This window comes from Macaca nemestrina, chromosome 20 (assembly GCF_043159975.1).
Source record: "Macaca nemestrina isolate mMacNem1 chromosome 20, mMacNem.hap1, whole genome shotgun sequence".
NCBI classification, from domain to species: domain Eukaryota; kingdom Metazoa; phylum Chordata; class Mammalia; order Primates; family Cercopithecidae; genus Macaca; species Macaca nemestrina.
In genome coordinates, this window is record NC_092144.1 from 16,305,507 (window position 1) to 16,330,259 (window position 24,753).

The window sequence follows — 24,753 nt, forward strand, 5'->3', positions numbered from 1 at the left end:
CTGTCGGAAAGTAGGGGCGGGGCTTTTCGTGATATCCCGCCCCCTAGGCGCACTGGCGTCACGCCCCCGTCCCCGCCCCCCCGGAACCCGGAAGCGGGAGCGCGCGGGGGAGCGGCGGGCGCGGCGGGGCGGAGCGGTCGGAGCAGCGGCGGGCTGGCAGGCGGTCGTCCGGCCGGGGACCCGGCCCGGGACCGGCGGCGCGCGGCGGCCGAGGCCAGGTGAGTTCCAGGCGGCCTCGGGTTGGCGACTCGAGCTCGAAGCCTGCCTGTGGGGGCTGCGCAGAAGAGGGACGGAGCTGAGGGCTGATGGGGGACGCGACGGCAGGGGTCGAGGGGGCGGGAACGAGCCTAGGGGTCTTGGAGAGGTTGCTGGGGATGAGTTGGAAGCGAGATGGTGAAGGAGAAAGTGGATGGAGATGGAGCTGGTGAGGGAGTTCGCGGGCGTGGGGGGGGGGGTGAGTCTTGTGGCTTTGAGCAGCTTCTCTGAAGAGGACGTGGCTTAAGTGGTAATTGGGGGGTCGCAGGAAACGGCGTTGTGGGGAGGCAAGGAGGCGGGAACGAGAGGCCCAGGCTGGGGGAGTGGGCAAGGCCAGTGGCGGGACAGCCGGGGTGCGGTTGGGGGGAAGGGGTGCGAGACCAATCTGGGGACGTCTGCCCGCGCGATTGAAGGAAGGGTGTCTGAGAAGAGGGCGGCGCCTGGCCCCCAGTGGGCGCTCAGTGAGTGCGGGGGGTTCTGAACTAACTGATGCGGCAGCCGGCTATTGGGAAGCGGGGAAATGGGAGCTGAAAGGGAAGTAAACGGAGTAGAAGTCATGGTAAGAACTAAGGGTAGGCTTAGGGAGGGAGGGCCAGGAGAGGAGGGAAGAGAAGGAAGGGGTTAGAATGGCCCCGTGCAGATAGATGTTGAGGTGCAGCTCCTGGAGATTCCGTCGCGCCCACCCTCCCCTCTTGATTCATGTCCTTCCTGACTTCACACTCAACAGCTGGGTGACCGGGGACGTGTCCCAACACCCTCTGTGCCAGTCTCCTGGTCTTGGAAAAGGCACCACCCTCCCTTTAAGACAGGACTAGCGGGATTCTGGGATTCCCTCGGTCCAAGGAAGAGACCTCAGGGCCGGCTGTGAGGCCGGAACTGTTTTTCAGGAGGGAGTGTGCATGCACCCTCATGTACAGGACTGTAGCCACCTCCGCAGAGCTGCATCCTTGGACTTAAATGGGTAAAACGACATACAGGAAATCTGTCCCCCGGTTGCTCTGAGCTCAGCCCTGGAGAGGCACGACAGCCACCAGTCCTCCTTTCTTTCCTGGGCACCCTGGAGGCGAGGGGTCTTTAAGGGAAGGCTTCTCTGTGCCTCTGTCTGAGGTGGGAGCCGGTGGGGACTCTGTGTTTTGCAGCCAGAGGGTCCTAACTCGGTTTGTTTTTTGGTGTTGGAGTCTTCAGAATCTTAGGGTGTCCAGGAGCAGCTGGAGGTGACCTGGGAGACAGGAAAGTTATTCACATCTGACAGGCCTGACTCTTGTGGCCCTGGCAGGGACTTTGTGCAGGGTGCTTTCTCCCCTTTCCCAACTGTAGGGATCTTAATCTGGGATCGGCTAGAAGGGCTGGGGAACCCCAGCTTATATTTAGTTGATAGCTCATTCAGGAGATGAACCTGGGTAGTTGGAATATACAGAGGGCCACAGAAAGATAAGTACCCCCTTCACTTCCAGAATATCCTAGCCTTTAGGAAAGGTGGCTTTGGCCTGGCTTGCCCCAGGACATGCAGTGACAGCCCACAGTCATGCCTCCTGCAGACATTGAACTGTGGGCTTGCCCTGGCCAAGACACCCCAATGAACAGGACCGGGATCTTCTGATCCCACAGCCCTGCGATCACCTCTTCCTGCCACTAGAGAATGGCCAAGCAGGGTCTTGTGGAGGAAGCACTGTGTTGGAGATCCTGGCTTTGCTCAAGTCTCTGTTCCTGTTTCTGCCCTCTCACCTGCAAAATGAATGAATTGACCTCCATCAGCGTTTTTCAACGTGAAACCCAACTCTTCTCATCACTGTCTTGTCTCCAGTCTGTGTCCCCCCACTCCTGGCCTTGAACTCCACACAGCACCCCCACTCTTCATTCCTGGCTACAATGATCCTGCTTTTATTCCGTTTTCTATTCTACAGTTTATATCCAAAAATGATTGATTGATTGATTGATTGGTTGATTGATTTTTACCGCTTCTTCATCGTCCAAATAAAAAATTGCATTGTCGAAAGTGCTTTTGCACATTGCACCTATTCCCAAAGCTTTGGAAACTGCAAATTTCTGGAAATCCCGAGGCAGTACCCTCCTTCGGGTCCAGTCTGGTGACTCAGTGGAGCAGGTAGAGATGTGGGAATCTCCCCTTTCTATTTGGCTGTAGGATTCATTATTTTCTCCCCACCGGGACCTGTTAACTTGCTGCCTCCCATTCCTCATCTCTTCCAAATGGTGTGTCTTGGGTGGGCCTAGATTTCAGTTAGGCAAGGGCTGATTGTGCCAGGCGCTTGGTAGATTCCTGGAGACAGAGGTGCCCCCCTCCCACCACTCCCACCCCCGCCACAACCTTGCACTTCCTCTTCAGAAAGAATGGAGTTCAGGCTAGGCCGCGGTGGCTCACGCCTGTAATCCCAGCACTTTCGGAGGCCGAGGCGGGTGGATCACAAGGTCAGGAGGTCAAGACCAGCCTGACCAATATGGAGAAACTCTGTCTTTACTAAAAATACAAAAATTAGCCGGGTGTGGTGGTGTGTGCCTATAATCCCAGATACTCTGGAGGCTGAGACAGGAGAATTGCTTGAACCCAGGAGGTGGAGGTTGCTGTGAGCCAAGATCGTGCCATTGCACTCCAGTCTGAGGGACAGAGCGAGACGCCCTCAAAAATAAACAAATAAAAAAATAAAAAGGAATGGAATTCAGATCAGGTCATCAGTACAGCAACAGAGGGGCCACAAGATATTATGGGGGCAGAATTAGGAACAACCAATGCAAGCTTTAGGACAAGGGGGATTCCAGCAGGTTTCCTTGGAAGTGGTGGCTGGCCCCAGGTCAAACCTGGAAAGATACCACATGTTAAACCACGCCGGGCAGAAGGGATTGCTCAAGCAGATACCTTTGAAGCCCGGCCTGTACAGAGCATCCCAGCTCTCTCATTCTGCCAACCGGCAGCACGAGGGTCCTTGTTCTTATCTTCCTGATACAGAAAGGCCCAGGCAGGTGATAACTTCAGAGATGGTTCCTTGAGCTTTCTAGAAACATGCAGGATCCTTAGTAACCTTTAACTGGGGAAGCCCAGATCTCCAGGGCAGTTTCTCAACCGCACCACCATTGACATTTGGGGCTGTGCACTGTAGAACGTTGAATAGTGTCCCTGGCTGTCACCCATGAGATGCCAGTAGTATTCCGTCCCCTCTAAGGGGTAACAACCGAAAATGACTCCAGTCATGGCCACGTGTCCCCTTGGGGGGGGGGTGGAGGCAGAATCACCTCCGCAGGTGAAATGTGATGCTCATTAGTACAACCTGGTTCCCCTCTAGGGCCCATCGTTGCCTCAGTAGGTCCTTGGTGTTTGTGGAGCCCCCTGAGAAACTGCCACTAAGAGTGGGAACGGGGGCAGAGACCAGGAACTGAATCCTGCCATCCAGTCAGTTCTTAATCGGAGGGAGCAGGTCTCGATAAAAAGGAGGAACAGTTAGGAACTGACTGTGGGGGGGGTTAGGCAACGTGCCCGAGGGTGGACAGCGGGTGCCCTTGTCTTTCTCTTCTTTGTCTTATGACTGACCTGGATTTCTGGAGGAACTGTCCTCGTCTTAGAACGATCTGTTGCTTTTCTTCTGAGATTAGAGGTATTAGATTCTCTCCCAAGAGCTACTTTGGAGGTTGCCCTGGATAAACGTCGCTTTTGTAAGCTGCGTTATCTCTTCCGTGGACCCTTTCGCCCACCCGTTCCCAAGCACACACTGCTGAATTTTTGTTCTTGGTCTATCTTGCTCTCCCCTTCCCTGCTTGGCCCCCTCCTTGACCGTGACTTTGCTGCTTTCCCTTGATTGGAGGAAACGCTCTAGGGCCACGGGACTGACGGTCCCCTCTGGGTGCTGCCCCCGCACCCCACCCACCAGCCCTTTGTGTGCCCGGCATCCCCAGCCCAGCTGTGCCAGGCTGCCCCTGCTCGGCCGGCCATTCAGACAGCCCCGGGCGGCCTCTCGGCAGAGCAAGACAAGCCCTTCTCTTCTGCCCTCGTGGTCCCTGGAGTGGCAGAACAAAGGGCTCTGTCTCCACACCAGCCCACCGCCACAGCCCAGAGCCCCGTTCCCTTTCAGTTTCTATCGTGGCTGGGAAAGAGCCTCAGAGATTAGGCATGTTTCAGAAATGCAGCTGACGAGTTTGGGTTCTACTCATTTCCTCAGCCAGACTTTCTGAGCCCGAGCCCGATGATAAATAAAGTAGTGATTCAAGGGTTCAGCCCGTGGGTTCGTCGGAGCGATGAATAAGATATCCTTGTCTGACTCACTTGTTTAAAACCCCTCTCTGCCCTGCTGCACAGGGCTGTGTGTGCAAGAGAAGGAGCCCCGCTAGGCGTGTTTCATGGCTGTTGTTGCTGGGTGCCTGAGTCTGCTAGGGCTGCTGTAACAGAACCGCACGCTGGGTGGCCAAAATGACAGAAATATATTGGCCCGCAGTTCTAGAGGCCAGACGTTTAAGATCACATTCAAGATCAAGGTGTTGGCAGGGTTCGTGCCTTCAGAGGGCTGTGAGATCTGTTCCAAGCCTCTCTCTGATGGCTCATACACAGCCGTCTCTCCCTGGGTCTTTACGTCGTCCTCCCTTTGTGCCTGTCTCTGTGTCCAGATTTCATCTTATGAGGACGGCAGTCATAGGGAAGGGGGCCCACCCTAATGACATCATTTTAAGTGAATCATCCCCATAAAGACCCTGTCTCTAGGCCAGGGTTGGTGGCACACGCCTGTAATCTCAGCCCTTTGGGAGGCCGAGGCGGGAGGATCGCTTGAGGCCAAGAGTTTAAGACCAACATGGACAACATAGCAAGATCCCATCTCTACAAAAAAATACTAAAATTAGCTGGACATAATGGTGAATGCCTGTGGTCCTGGCACTTTGAGAAGCTGAGACAGAAGGATCACTTGAGCCTGGGAGTTTCAGACTACAGTGAGCTATGATCATGTCACTGCATTCCAGCCTGGGTGGCAGAACAACACCCCTATCTCAAAAAAAATAAAATAAAAGACCCAAATATACTCATACTCTGAAGTTCTGAGGTTTAGGATTTCAATATATGAATATTTGTTCGTGGAGGGGAGTGGTGGACACAGCTCAGCCCATAACACTGAAAAAGGGGCAAATTCAAATTGCATTTTTATTTATTATTTATTTTGGGGGGGGACTGTCACCCAGGCCGGAGTGCAGTGATGCGATCTCAGCTCACTGCAACCCCTGTCTCCCAGGTTCAAGTGCTTCTCCTGCCTCAGCCTCCCAAGTAGCTGGGACTACGGGTGTGCGCACCACGCCCAACTAATTTTTGTATTTTTAGTAGAGATGGATTTTCATTGTGTTGACCAGCTGGTCTTAAACTCCTGGCATCAGGTGATGCGCCCGCTCGCCCTCCCCAAGTGCTGGGATAACAGACGTGAGCCACCGTGCCCAGCCTCAAATTACATTTTTAGGTAATACAGGAATCTGGGGGGAAATGATCGTGTCAATAGAGAACAGGTCCATTTTGTCTTTTCTCACTCCTTTAAATAAACACTTTAAGGGTGAGTAGGTTGGTTGGCTGCATCAATTTTGGAAGCTCCCTGTTGGGAATTTTCCAGATCTCACACTCATACATTCAAGGGTGACTAAAGAGAGGTGAGAGGCCTGATGCAGTGGCCCACGCCTGAATCCCAGCACTTTGGGAGGCCGAGGTGGGAGGATCACCTAAGGTCAGGAGTTTGAGACCAGCTTGGCCAACATGATGAAACCCAGTCTCTACTAAAAATACAAAAATTAGCCGGGTATAGTGGCACGCACCAGTAATCCCAGCTACTTGGGTGGCTGAGGCAGGAGAATTGCTTGAACCGAGGAGGCAGAAGTTGCAGTGAGCCGTGATCCCGCACCACTGCACTCTAGCCTGGGCGAGAGAGTGAGAGCCCGTCTCAAAAAAAAAAGGAAAAAAAAAAAAACAGAGGTGAGGACCCAGCCCAGGGAGGAGTGGATCCCGTGGGATTTTACAGGAGATGTGTTGAGGGCCAGGCCCACGAGACCGTGTGTGCCTGGTGGGGAAGCAGGATGAAGTTTACAAACAGGGCATGGGGCGGGGGTGTCTCTGCTCTCAGTATTGCCGGCGTCAGGGGCAAGGGATATCCAAAGTAACTCCACTCAGGGACCCAAGTGACCTTAGGATCAACTGCTGTCACAAGTGATTGAACAAAAGAAGTTTCTGGAATGTCTTAAAATCCTTCAGCAAAAAGGAAGTATTGGCTGGGAGCCAGGCTCAGAGCTGGCCCTTGGGGAGACTGAGGAGAACAGAAATAGCCCTCGCCTCTGTTCAGATATTCAGCCAGGAGTCACGAGCATGGAAGTCAAATTAATAGCCCAGTGGGGTCTGTGAAGGTGCCAGCAGCGGGCGAGCCTGTGATGGGAGCCTGCCTGGCCTGGGGACTCGCTTATGGGGGAAGTAGGAGACCCGAGAGCTTCCCCCGTCAGCCGTACCATGGGTCATCTGCCTGGGAGGTGGGCACCGCTGCTTCCTCATGAGTGAAGTCACAGCGGCACAGCAGCAGTGGGAGGCTCAAGGCTTTGCTGTGGATCTTCCCAGGCTCACTGCTCAGAGCATCTCCACGAGGAGGCATCTGCCACCTCCTGCATCCCATTCCAGGGCAGATGAGATCGGGGGCAGGAGGGTGACGTTTGAGATTTTGATTCCCAGGGTACGGGGACTCACACAGGGCTTTAATTTCCTGGTGAATGTGCCATCGGGGTCAGGGGGTAGCTTGTCCACTGCTTGGGAAGACCCCTGAGGTCCTCGTCTTGTCATGTGGAGATGCTATTTATTGGGTGGGCACGAGAAGAAGAGAGGCAGAGAAAGTGCAATCGTACTTATTTGGCCCGTAGGCGCCATGGAAACTGGTTCCTTTTCCCTGGGTGGTCCCTTGGGAGTCAGCCTCATGATTTAGCAGGGAAGGGAGAAGGTAAGGGTTGGGGTGTCCTGGAGTGAAGAAAGTGGCCTGAACCGGGGCAGGTGCCTCCACAAGGCTGGCTCCTTCTTGCACCCCGCACTCTCAATATCCTGCAGCCAAGTGAGCATGGGGTTGGAACCGCGCTAATGTGTCAAGGGCCCATGAGTCCTTAGGAGGCTGAAAGTATGCAAATGTTTCTTTTTTTTTTTTTTTGAGACAGGGTCTCACTCTGTCACCCAGGCTAAAGCGCAGTGGCATGATCTTGGCTCACTGCAGCCTTGACGACCTCCCTGGGCTCAAGTGATCCTCCTACCTCATTCTCCCTAGTAGCTGGGACTGCAGGCAGTCACCATCATGCCAGGCTAATTTTTGTATTGCTTTTGGAGACGGGGTTTCACCATGTTGCCTGGTCTGGAACTCCTGGGCTCAAGCGATCACCCGCCTCAGCCTCCCAAAGTGCTGGGATTACAGGCATGAGCCACCACGCTCAGCCACTTTTCTGATTGATTTAAAGCATAGCTTCTCAGCCGCAGCATTGGTGACATTGGGGGCAGATCGTTCTCTTGGGTAGGAGCTGCTGTCTGCACTGTAGGGTGTTGAACAGCGTCCCTGGCCTCCACCCTTCAGATGCCGGTAGCACCCCCTCCTCCGTGTCTGGATAACCAGAAATGTCTCTAGACATGGCCAAGTGTCTCCTGGAGGGCGGAGTCAGCCCTGGGTGAGAAACACTAGTTCGGGGTTCTGTTGACTCCTAAGTGAGTTTGCGTCTGTCGTCATCTGACTGACCGAAGTCCTAGGATGCTGCGCACATTTTTTTTTTTTCTTTTTTTTTTTTTTTTAGATGGAGTTTCGTTCTTGTTGCCCAGGCTGGAGTGCAATGGCACAGTCTTGGCTCACTGCAACCTCCACCTCCTGGGTTCAAGTGATCGATTCTCCTGCCTCAGCCTCCCAAGTAGCTGGGATTATAGGCACCCACTACCATGCCCAGCTAATTTTTGTATTTTTAGTAGAGATGGGATTTCACCATGTTTGCCAGGCCGGTCTTGAACTCCTGACCTCAGGTGATCCACCTGCCTTAGCCTCCCAAAGTGCTGGGATTACAGGCGTGAGCTGCTGTGCCCAGCTCACACATTTAAATACACAAAGTGAATGGGGAAGGAGAGAGGAGAGAAATCAGAGAGACTAGGTAGATTCTCCTGGTTAGTAGCCCACTGGGCGCCAAGTGCGGTGGTCTATGCCTGTAATCCCAGCACTTTGGGAGGCAGAGGTGGGAGGATCCCCTGGGCCCAGGAGTTCCAGACCAGCCTCAGCAACATAGTGAATCCCCGTCTCTACAAAAAGATACAAAAATTAGCCAGGTGTGTTGGCACATGTCTGTGGTCCCAGCTACTCAGGAGGCTGAAGCCAGAGGATCACTTGAACCTGGGAGGTCGAGGCTACAGTGAACCAAGGTGGTGTCACTGCACTCCAGCCTGGGTGACAGAGAGAGACTCATCTCAAAAAAAAAAAAAAATTATTAGGAATGTATTTTGTGCATTCTGGTGTTTAGTATGAAGACGGAATCAATTTTTTTCCAAATAATTAATGTAGGGTCTCTCACCCTCAGCACTGCTATTTGTGGCTGGGTCCGTCTCTGTGGTGGGGCCCTGAGCACCACGGGGTGTGGAGCAGCATTTCCAGCCTCAACCCTCTTCATGTTGATAGCATCCTCCCTGTCCCGACAACCAAATATGTCTCAGGGCCAGGCGCAGTGGATCACACCTGTAACCCCAACACTTTGGGAGACTGAGGCGGGCAGATCACTTGAAGCTAGGAGTTGGATACCAGCCTGGCCAACATGGCGAAATCCTGTCTGCACTAAAAATACAAAAAAAAAAAAAAAAATTAGCCAGGCATGGTGGTGTGCACCTGTAATCCCAGCTACTTGGGAGGCTGAGGCACAAAAATAGCTTGAACCCAGGAGGTAGAGGTTGCAGGGAGCCAAGATCATGCCACTGCACTCCAGCCTGGGCAACAGAGCAAGACTCTGTCTCAAAGGGAAAAAAAAATGTCTCAGGACAGAGGTTGCCAAGTGTCCCCTGAGGGCAGAGTCTGTTCCAGGGCAGAAACACTGATATAGAAGAACACCAAGCTTTTGAGGGGCAGGCAGAGCCTGTTGAGACCTGCAGGTCAAGCCCATGACTGGCCTGAGGCGACTCGTTTCTCACCTGCCTTCATGTTGTGATCACCAGAGTCCCTGGCACAGGGATGAGCTTCAAGGGGAGCTGGGGAGTGGCTGTTTCACCAAAGACATTGGTGGCAGCAAATCCTGGGACCATTGCCCCCCCCATCTGGTTTCGCTCTCAGGTGATCAGAAAGTGGAACCAGCTTGAGCCTGGGAGGTCCTTTGTAGAAACTGAGCAGAGGGTGGGTGTCCTGGCCAGGAGGAGGAGCATCTAGCTGAAGGCCACAAGGGCTGGATCGCGGATGGGCGGCATGGGGGGATCCTGGCACGCAGAGAGCACTCCACGTGGAAGCCAGAAGCCTGGGGCAGATGGGTGGCCAGGTCGTGAGCCACCTAGGCAGCTCAGCAGATGTGGAGAATGGGAATAAATTTGGGGGTCTTTTGGGGGATTAGTGGGATAGGTGATAGCTAAAAGGTACAGGGTTTCTTTTTAAGGTGATGTAAATGTTCTAGCCAGGGGCAGTGGTTCATGCCTGCAATTCCAGCTCTTTGGGAGGACGAGGCAGGAGAATCACTTGAGCCCAGAAGTTTGAGACTGGCCTGGGCAACGTAGGGAGATCTCATCTTAAAAAAAAAAAATAGAAAAATTAGCTGAGTGTGGACTTGCACCTGTAGTCCCAGCTACTCCAGAAGCTGAGGTGGGAGGATTGCTTGAACCCAGGAATTCGAGCCTGGCCTGGGCAACATAGGGAGACGCCTGTTCTTACCCTCGAGATGGCTTTCCCTCTGGGCGTGACGACAGACGGGCTGTGTGATTGCAGAGGGGTCTGCCCTTCCAGACCCATGTCCCTGACTGCCCTCCCCATCTTCGTTTACAAGCCCACAGGTCACCCGGGAAGGACCTGCAGCCCAGCCACCTGCGGGGCCCGGTGGCTCGGCCTTCTACCTGTGACCAGAACCCACCTGCAGAGTCTCATGGGCCTGATCCAGGCAAATGTCAGCTCCCCCCAAGGCACCCACAGGACGTGCTTCCACCCAGGCCCCCCACAGTCCATCTGCCACAGATGGTAACATTTTCTTAATGTCACTCTGGTCCTGGTGCCCCTGCATCAAACCACATGGGGCTCCCCTGTTGGACTTGCATGAAAATCTAACCACATTTGCAGGGCCCTGGAGGATCTGACCTTCCCCATCTCGGCTTCTCTCTCCCCGCCTCCAGCCTTGGACCCACCGGCCACACTGGGCTCCTTGTTCTCAGACCCGCTCTGACCCCGCCTGCCCGCTCCCCGCCCTCGCCTGGGCTGCTGTCCTCAAGCTCCAGGCACGTCCAGCTCATTTGCACTATACAGGCCTCAGCAACCGTTTGCCCTGAGCACTGCCCCATGGGTTCCTATCCCTGGCTTCCCCACCTTGGCCTGGCTCATATTGGGGCCGATTATTTTTTGCTGTAGGGGCCATGCCGTGCACTATGGGACACTGAGCGGCATCCCTGGCCTCCACCTACAAGATGCAGTGTCCCTTTGCCACAAGTGGTAACATCCAAAATGTCTCCATGGCCAGGCACAGTGGCTCACGCCTGTAATTCCAACACTTTGGGAGGCTGAGGCGGGCGGATCGCTTGAGGCCAGGAGTTCAAGACCAGCCTGGCCAGCATGGAGAAACCCCGTCTCTACTAAAAATACAAAAATTAGCTGGGTGTGGTGGCGGGTGCATTTTGTCCCAGCTACTTGGGAGGCTGAGGCATGAGAATCACTTGAACCCGCGAGGCAGAGGTGACAGCAAGCTGAAATAGCGCTACTGTACTTCAGCCTGGAAAACAGAGCAAGACTTCATCTCAAAAAAAAAAAAAAAAAAAAGTCTTGAGACAGATGTCTGTCCCAGCAGGGACAGACTCACTCCTGGCTGAGAACTGCTGTGCTAGCACAGTTATGCTGGATTTTTCCTCCCCAAAGCACTTATCTTTGTTGCAAATACCTCCTTGCTTTGTGGTGAGTGTGTTTTCCGTCTCCTTCACCTGCACGTTCTGTCTCCTGTGCCCAACTTCAGCCTGGCCCGGGATGAGCACTGGAGGAACATTTGTTAACCATATGTTGAAAGAAGACAGCCTCCTCTGAAACATCAGCACAGATCCCAGGGAGGGAGACCCCAGGGCCTGGAGGGGTGGGCATATAGCAGAGGTCGGAGAGCACTTGGGCTGTGGGGAGGTGGGTGGCCAGAACGTGCTGAAACAACACATACCTGGGAAGGGACTTTCTCCGGGGCGTGGGGCTCAGAACAGTCAGGCCGGATGGAAGGTCTGGGGGAATGCCTTGTGGAAGACAAGGGACAATCTGAACAGGTTCAGAAGAACACATTCAACTCTGAAGTTGAGCGTGGAATTGGCAGAAGTCACAAGAGAGCATTTGCGATGAGCTTCTTGGGAATATTCAGTTAAGGCAGAAAAAAGACTGGAGCAACTGAAGGGCTCACCCAGCTACTTTCTGGCCTGAGTGTTCCACTCAAGGCCTTCAGCACTGGGCAACTGGATTCATGTCGTGGGGCTTCCATAACTAAGTACCTATCCTGGGGTGGCTGAGGAGGCCACAAGTCTGAAATGAAGGTGTTGGCTGGGCACGGTGGCTCATGCCAATAATCACAACACTTTGGGAGGCCGAGGCGGGTGGATCACCTGAAGTCAGGAGTTCACGACCAGCCTGACTAACATGGTGAAACCCTGTCTCTACTAAATACAAAAAAATTAGCCAGGCGTGGTGGTGCATGCCTATAATCTGAGCTACTTGGTAGGCGGAGACAGGAGAATCGCTTGTACCTGGGAGGCGGAGGTTGCAGTGAGCCGAGATCACGCCATTGCACTCCAGCCTGGGCAACAAGAGCAAAACTCTGTCTCAAAAACAAGCAAACAAACAAACGAAAAATTAGCTGGGCGTGGTGGTGGGTGCCTGTCATCCCAGCTACTCGGGAGGCTGAGGCAGGAGAATTGTTTGAACCCGGGAGGTGGAGGTTGCAGTGAGCTGAGATCGCACCACTGCACTCCAGCCTGGGCGACAGAGCAAGACTCCATCTCAAAAAAAAAAAAAAAAAGGTGTCAGCAGGACCACACTCCCTCTGGAGGCTCTAGGGGAGGACTCTTCCTGCCTGTTCTAGCTTCTGGGGCTCCAGGCATTCCATGGTCTGTGGTCACATCACTCCAATCCCCGCCTCCGTCTTTATTCACGTGCCAGTCTTCCCAGTCTTCCCTCTGTGTGCACATGTGTCTCTTTTCCTTTTATAAGGATACAAGTCTTTGGATTTGGAGCCCACCCTAGTCCAGTACAACCTGATCTTAACTGACTACATCCCCAAAGCCTTTGTTTCCAAACAAGGTCACATTCTGAGTTTCAGGGTAAGCATGAGTTTTGGGGAACACGAATGAACTCCCCACTGGAAATGCCTCTCTTTGTGATTTTGCCCTGCGGATGCTGTTTCTTGGCCCTGCTGGCTCCCCAAGGAGTTTCCCATCCCTGCTCTGTCCCACCCCTAGGACTTGGCCCGTTAGCAGGGCCTGGGCCACCAGTGATGCCCACCAATTCCTGTGATGTCCTGTGCCAGCCTGTGATATGAGCCCATTCACCTCTGCGGTGGAATCTTGGAAGCAGCCCCACTTACTTTGTTTATTTACTTGTTTGTGTGTGTGTGAGAGAGAGAGAGAGAAACAGGATCTGTCTCTGTTGCCGAGGCTGGAGTGCCCTGGCACTATCACGGCTCGATCTCCCAGGCTTAAGTGATCCTCCCACCTCAGCCTCCTGAGTACCTGGGACCACAGGTGCACTCCACTATGCCCGGCTCATTTCTTATTTTTTGTAGAACTTGGTGTGGGGGGGGGTTCCTTCTTTGTTGCCCAGGCTGATCTCAAACTCCTAGGCTCACGTAGCCTCGCAAAGTGCTGGGATTACAGGCATAAGCCACCACACCTGGCCATATCCCCACTTTTTGAAATGCCCCAAAAGAGCTTAGTTCCTCCCTCCTGTCACCTGCACTGCGCCATCCCTTGGAGTTTTCTTAACAGTTTCTTCTCTTGAGTGTCCACTTCCTCCCGACTGGCACGTGAGCATGGCCATCTTACGGTTAGGTTGGAGATGTAGAAAAATGAGGACAAAGGCCTCTAAGTCGTCCTCCCACTCTGAGCCACCCTGACCGACAGACTGACTTTGTGGTCATTCCTCCGTGTGTGTGTTTCCATCTTTCCCATACGGCCCATGAGGTTTCTTCTTAAAAAAAAAAAAAAAAAAAAAAAAAATCCTCAACAGGATCAGCGAAATGTACGCGAAACGTGACATGCGCTGAATGCTGCAGGATGCATCCTAAAGGAGTCTGCTGCAATGCTAGTTAGCCTTCGCTTAGCTTGAGAATGATTTCATCCTATAAACATGTGGCTTCAAATTATGGCCTTATATAAACGAAACGGCTACACTACACTTTCTGGAGGCCCCGTCCGGAGGCCTTTATCTTCCAGTAAATTCCGAATCCTCCACCAAACTGGTAGGCAGGACCCTAATTTCTGTGCAGCCGGCCTTGAGAGCGGCTAATTCACATCCGGCCACTGACCCCCCACCCCCAGGGCCTGTTTTTTTCATTGTCATGCCTTTCCTTACACCTCCTTTCTATGAGAACGCAAGGAAAAGGCTCTGAATTGAGATTGGCATTTTTTCAGAGTGCAGAAAGCATATACCGGCCTGGCTTTTATGAAGCCATTTCTTTTTGTACCGCTCTGTTTTTTTAAAAGGAGTATTCATTTTTATTTTAGTGAAATGCACATAACGTGTAATTTATAATGAGTAATATTCAGTGCATTCACAGTGTTGTGCAAACACCAGTTCTATCTGATTGCAGAACACTTTCATCCCCCAAAAGGAAACCCCGTCCCCATCCCCATTAGCCATCTCTCCCCACTCCTCGTCCCCCAGCTCCTCACAACAACTCATCACTTTCTGTGTCTGTGAATTTGTTCTGGCGTTCTGGACATTTCTATAAATGGAGTCACACCCCATATGGTCTTTCGTGTCTGGCTTCTCTCACTCAGCATCGTGTTTTTTAGTTTCATCCACGTTATAGCATGAATCGGTGCTTCCTTCCTTCCTTTTTTTTTTTTTGAGACAAGATCTGGCTCTGTTGGCCAAGTTGGAGTGCAGTGTAACGATCTCGGCTCACTGCAGCCTCTGCCTCCCAGGCTCAAGCCATCTTCCCACTTCAGCCTCCCAAGTAGCTGGGATTACAGGCACACGCCACCACGCCTCGCTAATTTTTGTGTTTTTTTCTGTAGAGACGGGGTTTCGCCATGTTCCTCAGGCTGGTCTCGAACTCGTGAACTCAAGCGGTCTGCCAGCCTCGGCCTTGCAAAGTGCTGAGATTACAGGCGTGAGCCGCCTCACTCAGCCTTCATTTCTTTTTATGGCCAAATAATATTCCATTGGATGAATGGGCCACGTTGTGTTTTTCCATTCATCTGTTAACAGGCACTTGTTAGCACTTTTTGGCATTTCTTCGAGGATCTTTGTAGTCTGACAGTTTGATTTTCATTTGGTGACAAGGGGATCGTTCTTACAAAAGGCCTTGGTCGTACTGATGCTATCAGCTGGAGGATGTGTTTTGCTTCCCGTTCGCATTGTCTGTGCGTGGGATGGGCAGAGTTGGGGTAGAGTGGTTATGTTAGCCTTGGGGTATTTTGGTGAGACAATTCGGTTTAAGGAAGGAAACACGTTTGCAGGACCCAGACCCCAAAACACAACCACAACCCGAGGTTGCCACTTGGCTGAGCTGTCCCCCACAGGGACTTCAGGTCCCTGGTTCCTCCAGCCCCATCTGCTTCCTTCCATTCCCACCAGAACCAGGGGATTCTCCAAGGGCAGGTTTCACATCCACTTGGGGCAGGGATCTTAAGCCACAGCAAGACTAATTTCCAGGTCCCAGGTCTCCTGGGAAACCACAAAAGACTGAGCCCTGCCAAGTCAGAACATTCTCTGAAGCTCTGATAATCAAAACAGTGTGGCACCTCACAAGCCTCAGCAGCCCAGAGGTGGACCACACATATAAAATAATTCCATGTGTAGTATTTAACAAAGGAGGCTCCCCAATCCAGGGAGGGAAGGATTCTTTCACAAGAGGCATTAAAACAGTTGCTTCCCTGTTTGGAAGCAGTTTTGTTTCATTTTTTGTTTTTTTGATACATGGTCTTGCTCTGTGGCCCAGGCTGGAGTGCAGTGGCATGATCACAGCTCACTTCAGCCTTGACCTCATGGGCTCAAGCAATCCTCCTGCCTCAGCCTCCCGAGTAGCTGGGACTATAGGCATGCACCACCACACCCAGCTAATTTTTAAATTTTTTTATAGAGATGGGGTCTTGTGGCCAGGCACAGTGGCTTACACCTGTAATCCCAGCACTTTGGGAGGCCAAGGCTGGCAGATCACTTGAGGTCAGGAGTTTGAGACCAGCCTGGCCAACATGGTGAAACCCCATCTCTACTAAAAATACATAAATTAGCTGGGTATGGTAGTGTTCGGGCCCAGGTAGAGGGGGTCAGCCTGGAGCTGTGGGTGAAAGGACAGGCCCATGTGGGAGCAGGAGAGGACCAGGCCGATGAGCCTTGCAGGGGGCACTCCAGCTTATGGTCCCAGCTTGTCTCTGCTCCCACCACCCCCATCCCACTGCCAGGGAGGGACGTCCCTTCTCTGGCAACCCCCTTCCCCACAGCCCTGGCTGCTCAGCAGCTGCCTTGAGCAAGCCTTATCCACTTCCTCCTGGCCTGGGGGAAGGGCACACATCTGCCAGTCCTGTGACCATCCTCTTCAGCCCCATCTCTGAGAGTGGGGTTTCCTGAGTGTCTGTCCTTCTGCCTCGCACATCAGGGGCCCAGAGCTGCAGAAGCCCCCACAGGCTGTGTTCCCAGCAGGGCTCAGAGGGCTCCTGATGCTCCGTCAGCAGTCCCTGGAGGACGTGGAGCAGTCTCAAGTGCAGCCATCCGTGTGGCCTTCAGCCCTTGTCATTCCGTGAGCTAGCATCAGCCCTCCCTTCGGGGGATGGCAGAGGCTGCAAGAAGCAGGAGAAAGAGCCCATCCTTGGGTTCTCCTGGCTTCTCGCTCAGAGCAGCTCTCTGCTATGAAGGAGGAAGTAGGCATATCCCAGTGAGCTTTGCACCGCCTACATCCAGGCAGCTCAGCCGTAAGTCAGCCCAAAGCCCGCTAGCTGGGAGCTGCACTGAGCCCCTGGTCACAAAAGTGAACGTCACAGGACAGGCCAACTCTGCCTGGGCCTCGCTCTGTGCACATACACAGGTGCACGCATGTGTGTAGGCATGAACATGGGGGTAGGCGTCTGCATGCAAATGTTTTGTGTACAAGCATGTACGTGTGGCTGTGCACGTGTGTGTGCATGAGTGTTCATATGGATGTATATGCTGGGCGAGGCGGCTGGATCACTTGAGGCTAGAAGTTGGAGACCAGCCTGGCCAACATGGCAAAGCCCCGTCTCTGCTAAAAATACTAAAATTAGCCAGACGTGGAGATGCATGCCTATATCCCAGCTACTTGGGTGGCTGAAGCTCGAGAATCTCTTGAACCCAGAAGGCAGAGGTTGCAGTGAGCTGAGATCGCGCCGCTGCTTTCCAGCCTGGGCGACAGAGCAAGACTCCGTCAAAAAAAAAAAAAAAAAGCGCTTGCACATATGTTCCTACATACCTGTGTCCTTGTATGTATGTGCATGCATGTGAGTGTGTATACAGGCATGTGAATATGTGTACAAGCGTGTGTGCATAGTGTGTCCGTGTGTGATGTGTTTATATGAGCATGGATGTGTCCTATGTTGTGTGTACTGTGTGCACACAAGCATGTGTATTCACATGTGTGTCCTCTGTGTACATGCAAGCACATGGAAGTACATATGCCAGCACACACACACATTCGTGCAGGTGTGATTAAGACATGTATCTTGGCCAGGCAAAGTGGCTCACACCTATAATCCTGGCACTTTGGGAGACCGAGGCAGGCGGATCACCTGAGGTCAGCAGGAGTTGGAGACCAACCTGGCCAACATGGTGAAACCCCATCCAAATCAAAAATAAAAAATTAGCTGGGTGTGGTAGTACACACCTGTAATCCCAGCTACTTGGGAGGCTGAGGCAGGAGAATGGCTTAAACCCAGAGGCAGAGGTTGCAGTGAGCCAAGATCATGCCACTGCACTCCAGCCTGGGCAACAAGAGTGAAACTCCCATTTCAAAAAAAAAAGAAAAAGACATGTATCCTTAATTTGGGCTCCTGTATTCCTCACTTGGCTTGGAAGTGTGTAAACCTCTGTCCATCTTCCTTGGCCCTATGGAGCTGCCTGAGAACATTCCATGATTAACTCTCGTGGCGTCCTGGTACAACCAGGTGAGTGATACCATGTGGCAGCTGGGAACCTGACGTACCTTTAGATGTGCAACCATCTCCCAGCCATGGTGTCTGAGGAACTGTGCCTGGGCTCAAGGGCTGAACTTTTGAATACAGAGCAAGAAGTTGTTGTTTTTTTTTGTTTTTTTTGTTTTTTTGAGACGGAGTCTCACGCTGTCGCCCAGGCTGGAGTGCAGTGGCGCAATCTCGGCTCACTGCAAGCTCCGCCTCCTGGGTTCCCGCCATTCTCCTGCCTCAGCCTCCCGAGTAGCTGGGACTACAGGCGCCCGCCACCGCGCCCGGCTAATTTTTTGTATTTTTAGTAGAGACGGGGTTTCACTGTGGTCTCGATCTCCTTACCTTGTGATCCGCCCGCCTCGGCCTCCCAAAGTGCTGGGATTACAGGCTTGAGCCACCGCGCCCGGCCTGGAGCAAGAAGTTTTAAAAAGATAAACTCCTGGGGAAATGGGATCTTTGAAATCCATGTGATGTTTAAAGCAGTATTTTTTAGGGGGTGGTTTGAGACAGGTTCTGCCATGTGGCCCAGGCTGTGGTGCAGTGGTACAGTCACTGCTCACTGCAGCCTCCACCCCCTGGGCTCAAGTAGTCCTCCCACCTCAGCCTCCCAAGAAGCTGGGACTACAAGTGTGTGCCACCATGCCCAGCTATTTTTTTTTTTTTTTTTTTGTAGAGATGCCTCGTTGTGTGGCCCAGGCTGGTTTAGAATTCCTCAGCTCAAGCAATCCGCCCTCTTCGGCCTCCCAAAGTGCTGGGATTATAGGCATGAGCCACGGCACCTGGCTTTGTTGTTGTTGTTGTTGTTGTTGTTGTTATTGTTAAGACAGAGTTTCACTCTCTTCCCCAGGCTGGAGTGCAATGACGCAATCTCACCTCACTGCAATCTCCACCTATTGGGTTCAAGCGATTCTCCTGCCTCAGCCTCCTGAGTAGCTGGGAGGGCATGCCTCACCATGCCCAGTTTATTTTGTATTTTTAGTAGAGACGGGATTTCTCCATGTTGGTCAGGTTGGTCTCGTACTCCCAACCTCAGGTGATCCGCCCACCTCGGCCTCTCAAAGTACTGGGATTACAGGCATGAATCACCACGCTCGGCCAAGCACCTGGCCTTTTTAAGCAGTTTTATCCAGATGAAATTGTTACATAATAGGCTGTACTTACTAAGTGTACAAACGGCTATGAGCCCACCACCATGACCATCATAAACACATCCATCATCTGAAAAGTGTCCTCAGGCCTCTTGTCATCCCTCCCCGCCCCACATCCCCAAGCAGCCACCAATCAGTTTTCTGTCTTCATAGATCAGTTTGCATTTTCTATAATTTTATATACATGAAATCAGACAGTATAGGCTCTTTTTAAAACTTAATTAAGGAAAAGTCAGACAGTATAGGCTCTTTTTAAAACTTAATTAAGGAAAAGTCACAAAATGTAAAATTCACCATCTAAAGCGTGCAATTTGGCTGGGTGTGGTAGCTCAAACCTGTAACCCTAGCACTTTGGGAGGCTGATACAGGCAGATTGCTTGAGCCCAGGAGTTTGAGACTAGCCTGGGCAACATGGTGAAACCCAGTCTCTACTAAAAATACAAAAATTAGCCAGGCGTGGTGGCATGTGTCTGTAGTCCCAGCTGCTCGGGAGGCTGAGGTGGGAGGATTGCTTGAGCCAGGGGAGGTTGAGACTGCAGTGAGCCACAGTTGCACTACTGGACTCCAGCCTGGGCAACAGAATGAGATCCTGTCTCAAAACTAAAAATTTGGCCAGGCATGGTGGCTCATGCCTGTAATTCCAGCACTTTGGAGGCTGAGGCGGGCAGATCACTTGAGGTCAGGAGTTCCAGACCAGCCTGGCCAACATGACGAAACCCTATCTCTACTAAAAATACAAAAATTAGCTGGGCATGGTGGCGGGTGCCTGTAATTCCCTGAGGTTGGAAGAGAGGCTGAGGCAGGAGAATCGCTTGAACCCAGCACATGGAGGTTACAGTGAGCCAGGATCGCAGCACTGCAATGGAATGCAAGACTTTGTCTCAAAAATAAAATAAAATAAAAATTAGTGTGCTAGTCAGTGCATTCACAGTGTTGTGCAACGACCAGCTCTGTCTGATTCCAGAACATTTCATCCCCTTAAAAGGAAACCCGGTCCCCATTAGCAATCACTCCCTATTCCCCCTCCCCTAGTCCCTGGCAACCGCCAATCTGCTTCCTGTCTCTATGGATTTGCCTGTTCTGGACATTTCGTATCAACGGAATCATACACCCAGTGGCCTTTTGTGTGTGGCTATGGCCTTTTGTGTCTGGCTTCTCTCAGCCTCATGTTTTTGGGGTTCATCCATGTTGTAGCATGGAGCAGTGGTTCATTCCTTTTTATGGCTGAGTCATATTCCGTTGTGTGGATGGACCACGTTTTGTGTATCCGTTCATCTGCCGACGGACGTTGGGTTGTTTCCGCCTTTCGACTGTTGTGAATAGAGACGCAGTGAACGTTGGTGTACAAGGAATTGAGTCACTGATTTCCATTCTTTTGAGTCTATACCTGGGAGCAGAATTGCTAGGTCTGTATGTAGTCTCTTTTTTTTTTTTTTTTTTGAGATGGAGTCTCGCTCTGTCGCCCAGCCTGGAGTGCACTGGCAAATCTCGGCTCGCTGCAAGCTCCGCTTCCCGGATTCACGCCATTCTCCCGCCTCAGCCTCCTGAGTAGCTGGGACTACAGGTGCCCCCCACCATGCCTGGCTAATTTTTGTTTTTGTTTTTGTATTTTTAGTAGAGACGGGGTTTCACCGTGTTAGCCAGGATGGTCTCAACCTCCTGACCCTGTGATCCGCCTGCCTCGGCCTCCCAAAGTGCTGGGATTACAGGCATGAGCCACCACGCCCGGCCGTGTCAGGCTCCTTTCACTCAGCCCAGCAATTCTGAGTTGCTTTCCTACCATTGTGAGCATCAGGAACCAGCCATCCTGAACTTGTTGGTTCCTTCTCATTGCTGAGCCATATTCCATGGTGTGGTCAGTTTGTTCATTCAGTTGGTGGACATTTGGGTTCTCAGTTTGGGGGTCTCAGAAGTTACATGTCTCTGTCTCGACATCTGCGTCATTTCTCCTGAGTAACTCCGGAGAGGGGAATTGCTGGGTCACGTGCTAGGTATGTGTTTTAACATTGAAAGAAACTGCTAAAGTGTTTTCTAAAGCGGATGAGGGCCAGGCACAGTAGCGCATACCTGTAATCCCAGCACTTTGGGAGGTCAAGGCAGGTGGAGTTCCAGAGCAGCCTGGGCAACATGACAAAACCCCCTCTCTGCAAAAAAAATACAAAAATTAGCTGGGCATGGTGGTGCGGTCAGAGGATTACTTGAGCCCAGTCAGCCTGGGAGGTCGAGGCTGCAATGAGCTGAGATCATGCCACTGCATTCCAGCCTGAGTGACAGAGTGAGGCCCTGTCTCAAAACATAAAAAAGTGGAAGAGCTGCCTCGTTCAGATAGTTGTTGTTGTTGTTGTTGTTGTTTAAGACATAGAGTCTCGGCTGGGCATGGTGGCTCACGCTTGTAAATCCCAGCACTTTGGGAGGCCGAGGAGGGTGGATCACCTGAGGTCAGGAGTTCGAGACCAGCCTGGCCAACATGGTGAAACACCGTCTCTACTAAAAATATAAAAATTAGCCAGGCATGGTGGTGGGCGCCTGTAATCCCAGCTACTCAGGAGGCTGAGGCAGGAGAGTCGGTTCAACCCGATAGGCGGAGGTTGCAGTGAGCCAAGATCACACTACTGTGCTCCAGCCTAGGTGATAAAGTGAGACTCCATTTCAAAAAAATAAAAATAAAAAAAAACCAGCGTCTCGCCCTGTTGCTCAAGCCGTGTCTTAAGTAAATAAAATAAAAATAAAAGCAAACAAAAAAAAAAACCAAACCTGCCTCTCAAGGCTTTATCTCATGACCTGGAGGAACATTCAAATGCACTGACATGTCAAGGGAAGAATTAGGTTTTACAGCTGAATGAATAAGACAATCCAAATTTCATTAAGCTATATACAGTGTATATCTGTTTCCCTGGAAGAAAACACGACAGTTACTTACTCACTTGGGGGAAAGTTTTAAGAGAAAGTTTTAAGAGTTAAATGTCCCCCAGCCTTCTTCCCTATCGCCACTCCCTATCCCTGTGTGAACTGTTGCCTCAGCCTCATAAGTTATCGTTTCTTTCAGCCTCAGCCCTTCTAACACTTCTGCAGGAATTCCCAGAGCCTCTGGTGGCCCTGACCCCACTCAGACACAGTGCTGAGTCATGCTTCTCTTTAGGGCAGAGGTCAGCAAACCTTTGCTTTGAAGGGCTGGATAGCAAATATTTTAGGCCTTCCAGGCCGTAATATTACAGTCTGTACCTGAACTATTTCATTCTGCTCTTGTAGCAAAAGCAGCCACAGACAATAAGGAAATGAGTGGGCAAAGCTGCCTTCCAATAAAACTTTATTTATAAAAACAGGTGGTGTGCCTATCATACTATCCTTTACTCTTTTACTCACCTCATGAACGAACTCCTCTTCATCCTTCAGAACCCCTCTTTTTTTTTTTTTTCAAGATGGAGTCTTACTCTGTCGCCCAGGCCAGAATGCAGTGGCACAATTACAGCTCGCTGCAACCTCCACCTCCCGGGTTCAAGTGATTCTCCTGCCTCAGCCTCCCAAGTAGCTGGGATTACAGGCGCCTGCCACTGCGCCCGGCTAATTTTTGTATTTTTAGTAGAGACAGGGTTTCACCATGTTGGCCAGACTGGTCTTGAACTCCTGACCTCGAGCAATCCACCCATCTTGGCCTCCCAAAGTGCTGGGATTACAAGTGCGAGTGACTGCGCCTGGACTCAGAACCCCTCTTAGATATTCCCACTCCCCTAATGTCTTCTCTTGTTCTTTAGGATAATCACTCCTACTGTGTGTCTTTTAACCATTGCGCTGGATTCACCTCTGCACTCACGTCTGTTTGCGTACCAGCCTCTCCTGCCTGTCTTTGGGCCCCATCTTCACACCCTCAGCCATTCTTGGTTGACTCGTGCCGCATTTATGGCTCTTGCTCCAAGCCCCCAGGTGGGCTGGCACCAGCATTTCTCTTTCTTGCAACCTTCAGAAGCAAATGCATTTTTTAGGAATAAACTTGGCTGGGCACAGTCACTCATGCCTATAATCTCGGCACTCTAGGGGGCCTAGGCAGGTGGATCGTTTGAGCTTAGGAGTTCAAGGCCACCTGGCCAACATAATAAGGCTGTCTCTATTAAGGGAAAAAAAAAAAAAAAAAAGGTCGGGCACAGTGGCTCACGTCTGTAATCTCAGCACTTTGGGAGGCCGAGGAGGGCGGATCACCTGAGGTCAGGAGTTCGAGACCAGCCTGGCCAACATGGTAGAACCCTGTCTCTACTAAAAATACAAAAAAAATTAGCTGAGCTTAGTGGCGGGTGCCTATAATCCCAGCTACTTGGGAGGCTGAGACAGGAGAATCACTTGAACCCGGGAGGCGGAGGTTACAGTGAGCCGACATCATACCACTGCGCTAGAGCCTGGGCAACAAACAGCGAATCTCCATCTCAAAAAAAAAAAGAGAAAGAAAAGCCAAGCCCAGACTTCATCACTACACAATATATGTATATAAGAAACCTGCACTTGTAGACCGGGCGTGGTGGCTCACCCCTCTAATCCCAGCACTTTGGGAGGTCGAGGTGGGCAGATCACCTGAGGTCAGGAGTTCGAGATCAGCCTGGCCAACATGGCAAAACCCCGTCTGCACTTTTATAAAAAAAGTAGCCGGGTGTGGTGGCACATGCCTATAGTCCCAGCTATTCAGGAGGCTGAGGCAGGAGAATTGCTTGAACCCAGGCAGCAGAGGTTGCAGTGAGCCGAGACTGCACCACTGCACTCCAGCCTAAGCGACAGAGTGAGACTCTTGTCTCAAAAACAAAAAAAAAGGAAAAGAAAAGAAATTGGTATTGGCAGACTGCTACTTACCACCCCCCTGGTGTGCTTCTGATGTCACTAGCTCTTCTAGTGCTTCTGATGTCACTAGCTCTTCTATTCAAGCCGTCTCTCTGGCGGAGGATCCTTTCCGGGGAGTCCTATCGCATTGCGAGTCTCCTGTGGTCTTGGACAGCTGGCTCCTCAATCTTTCCTTGTTGCCCGTGACCTTGGCAATCTTGGGAGCACCGACCGTATTCCTGCAGGATGCCCCCTGCCTGGGCCTGCCTGATGTTCTTCTCCCCAGTAGACTGGAGTTGTGGCTTCAGAAGCAACCGCCCTCTAAGCCATTTGCCTGAGTGCGTTTTTTGTGGCTCTCCCAGACTTTGTCTTCCTAGGTTGGGTTTCAAGGACCCTGGAGTTTTGGGAATCCCATATTTCAGGACTGGTTCAGTCTTGCTCATCCCCACATGCCTCTCACTGTTACCGGTGTGTGGCCAAGGCTTGTGGGGCCGAGCCTTCATCTGCTTGGGGAGCTGCTGGGGAGGTTTATTCAGAGATGAGGTCAGGAAGGATGTGGGCTGGGAAGGGCATAGCAGAAAGAGGGTCATGGCTGTTGGGCTTCAAAGTTGAAAGGCTGCCTCTGGATGGGGTGGGATGGGGGCTGGGATGGAGCAAACTCAGGGGGAAGGGTCAGGTCTTGGGGGTTGTCTGATGATGTCACTTGTAAAAACCACTATCAAAATTTTTTTTTTTTTAAGTGACAGAGTCTCTCTCTGTCACCCAGGCTGGAGCATGGCTGGTATAATGACAGCTCACTGCAGCCTCGATCTCCTGGGTTCAATTGATCCTCCCACCTCAGCCTCCCGAGGAGCTGGGACCACAGTTGAGCACCAACATGTCTTTATTTTTTGTAGAGATGGGGTCTTCCTATGTTGCCCAGGCTAGTCTCAAACTGGCCTCAAGCAATCCTCCCACCTTGGCCTCCCAAAGTTTTGGGATTATAAGCATGAGCCACTGCATGAGCCTGAGGTCATGTTGAAGGACAGACAG

At 51.9% G+C, this 24,753-nt stretch overlaps 1 protein-coding gene across 2 annotated transcripts in view; it reads left to right on the forward strand.

Moving 5' to 3' along the window:
- The first annotated feature begins 105 nt into the window (after positions 1-105).
- Positions 106-24,753, forward strand: part of LOC105491406 (myosin IXB) — a 138,687-nt gene continuing 114,039 nt past the window's right edge. For both annotated transcript variants that reach the window (XM_071087774.1, XM_071087775.1), the window contains exon 1: positions 106-218. The gene's annotated coding sequence lies outside the window, so the exon portion shown is untranslated. The remainder of the gene's footprint in view (positions 219-24,753) is intronic.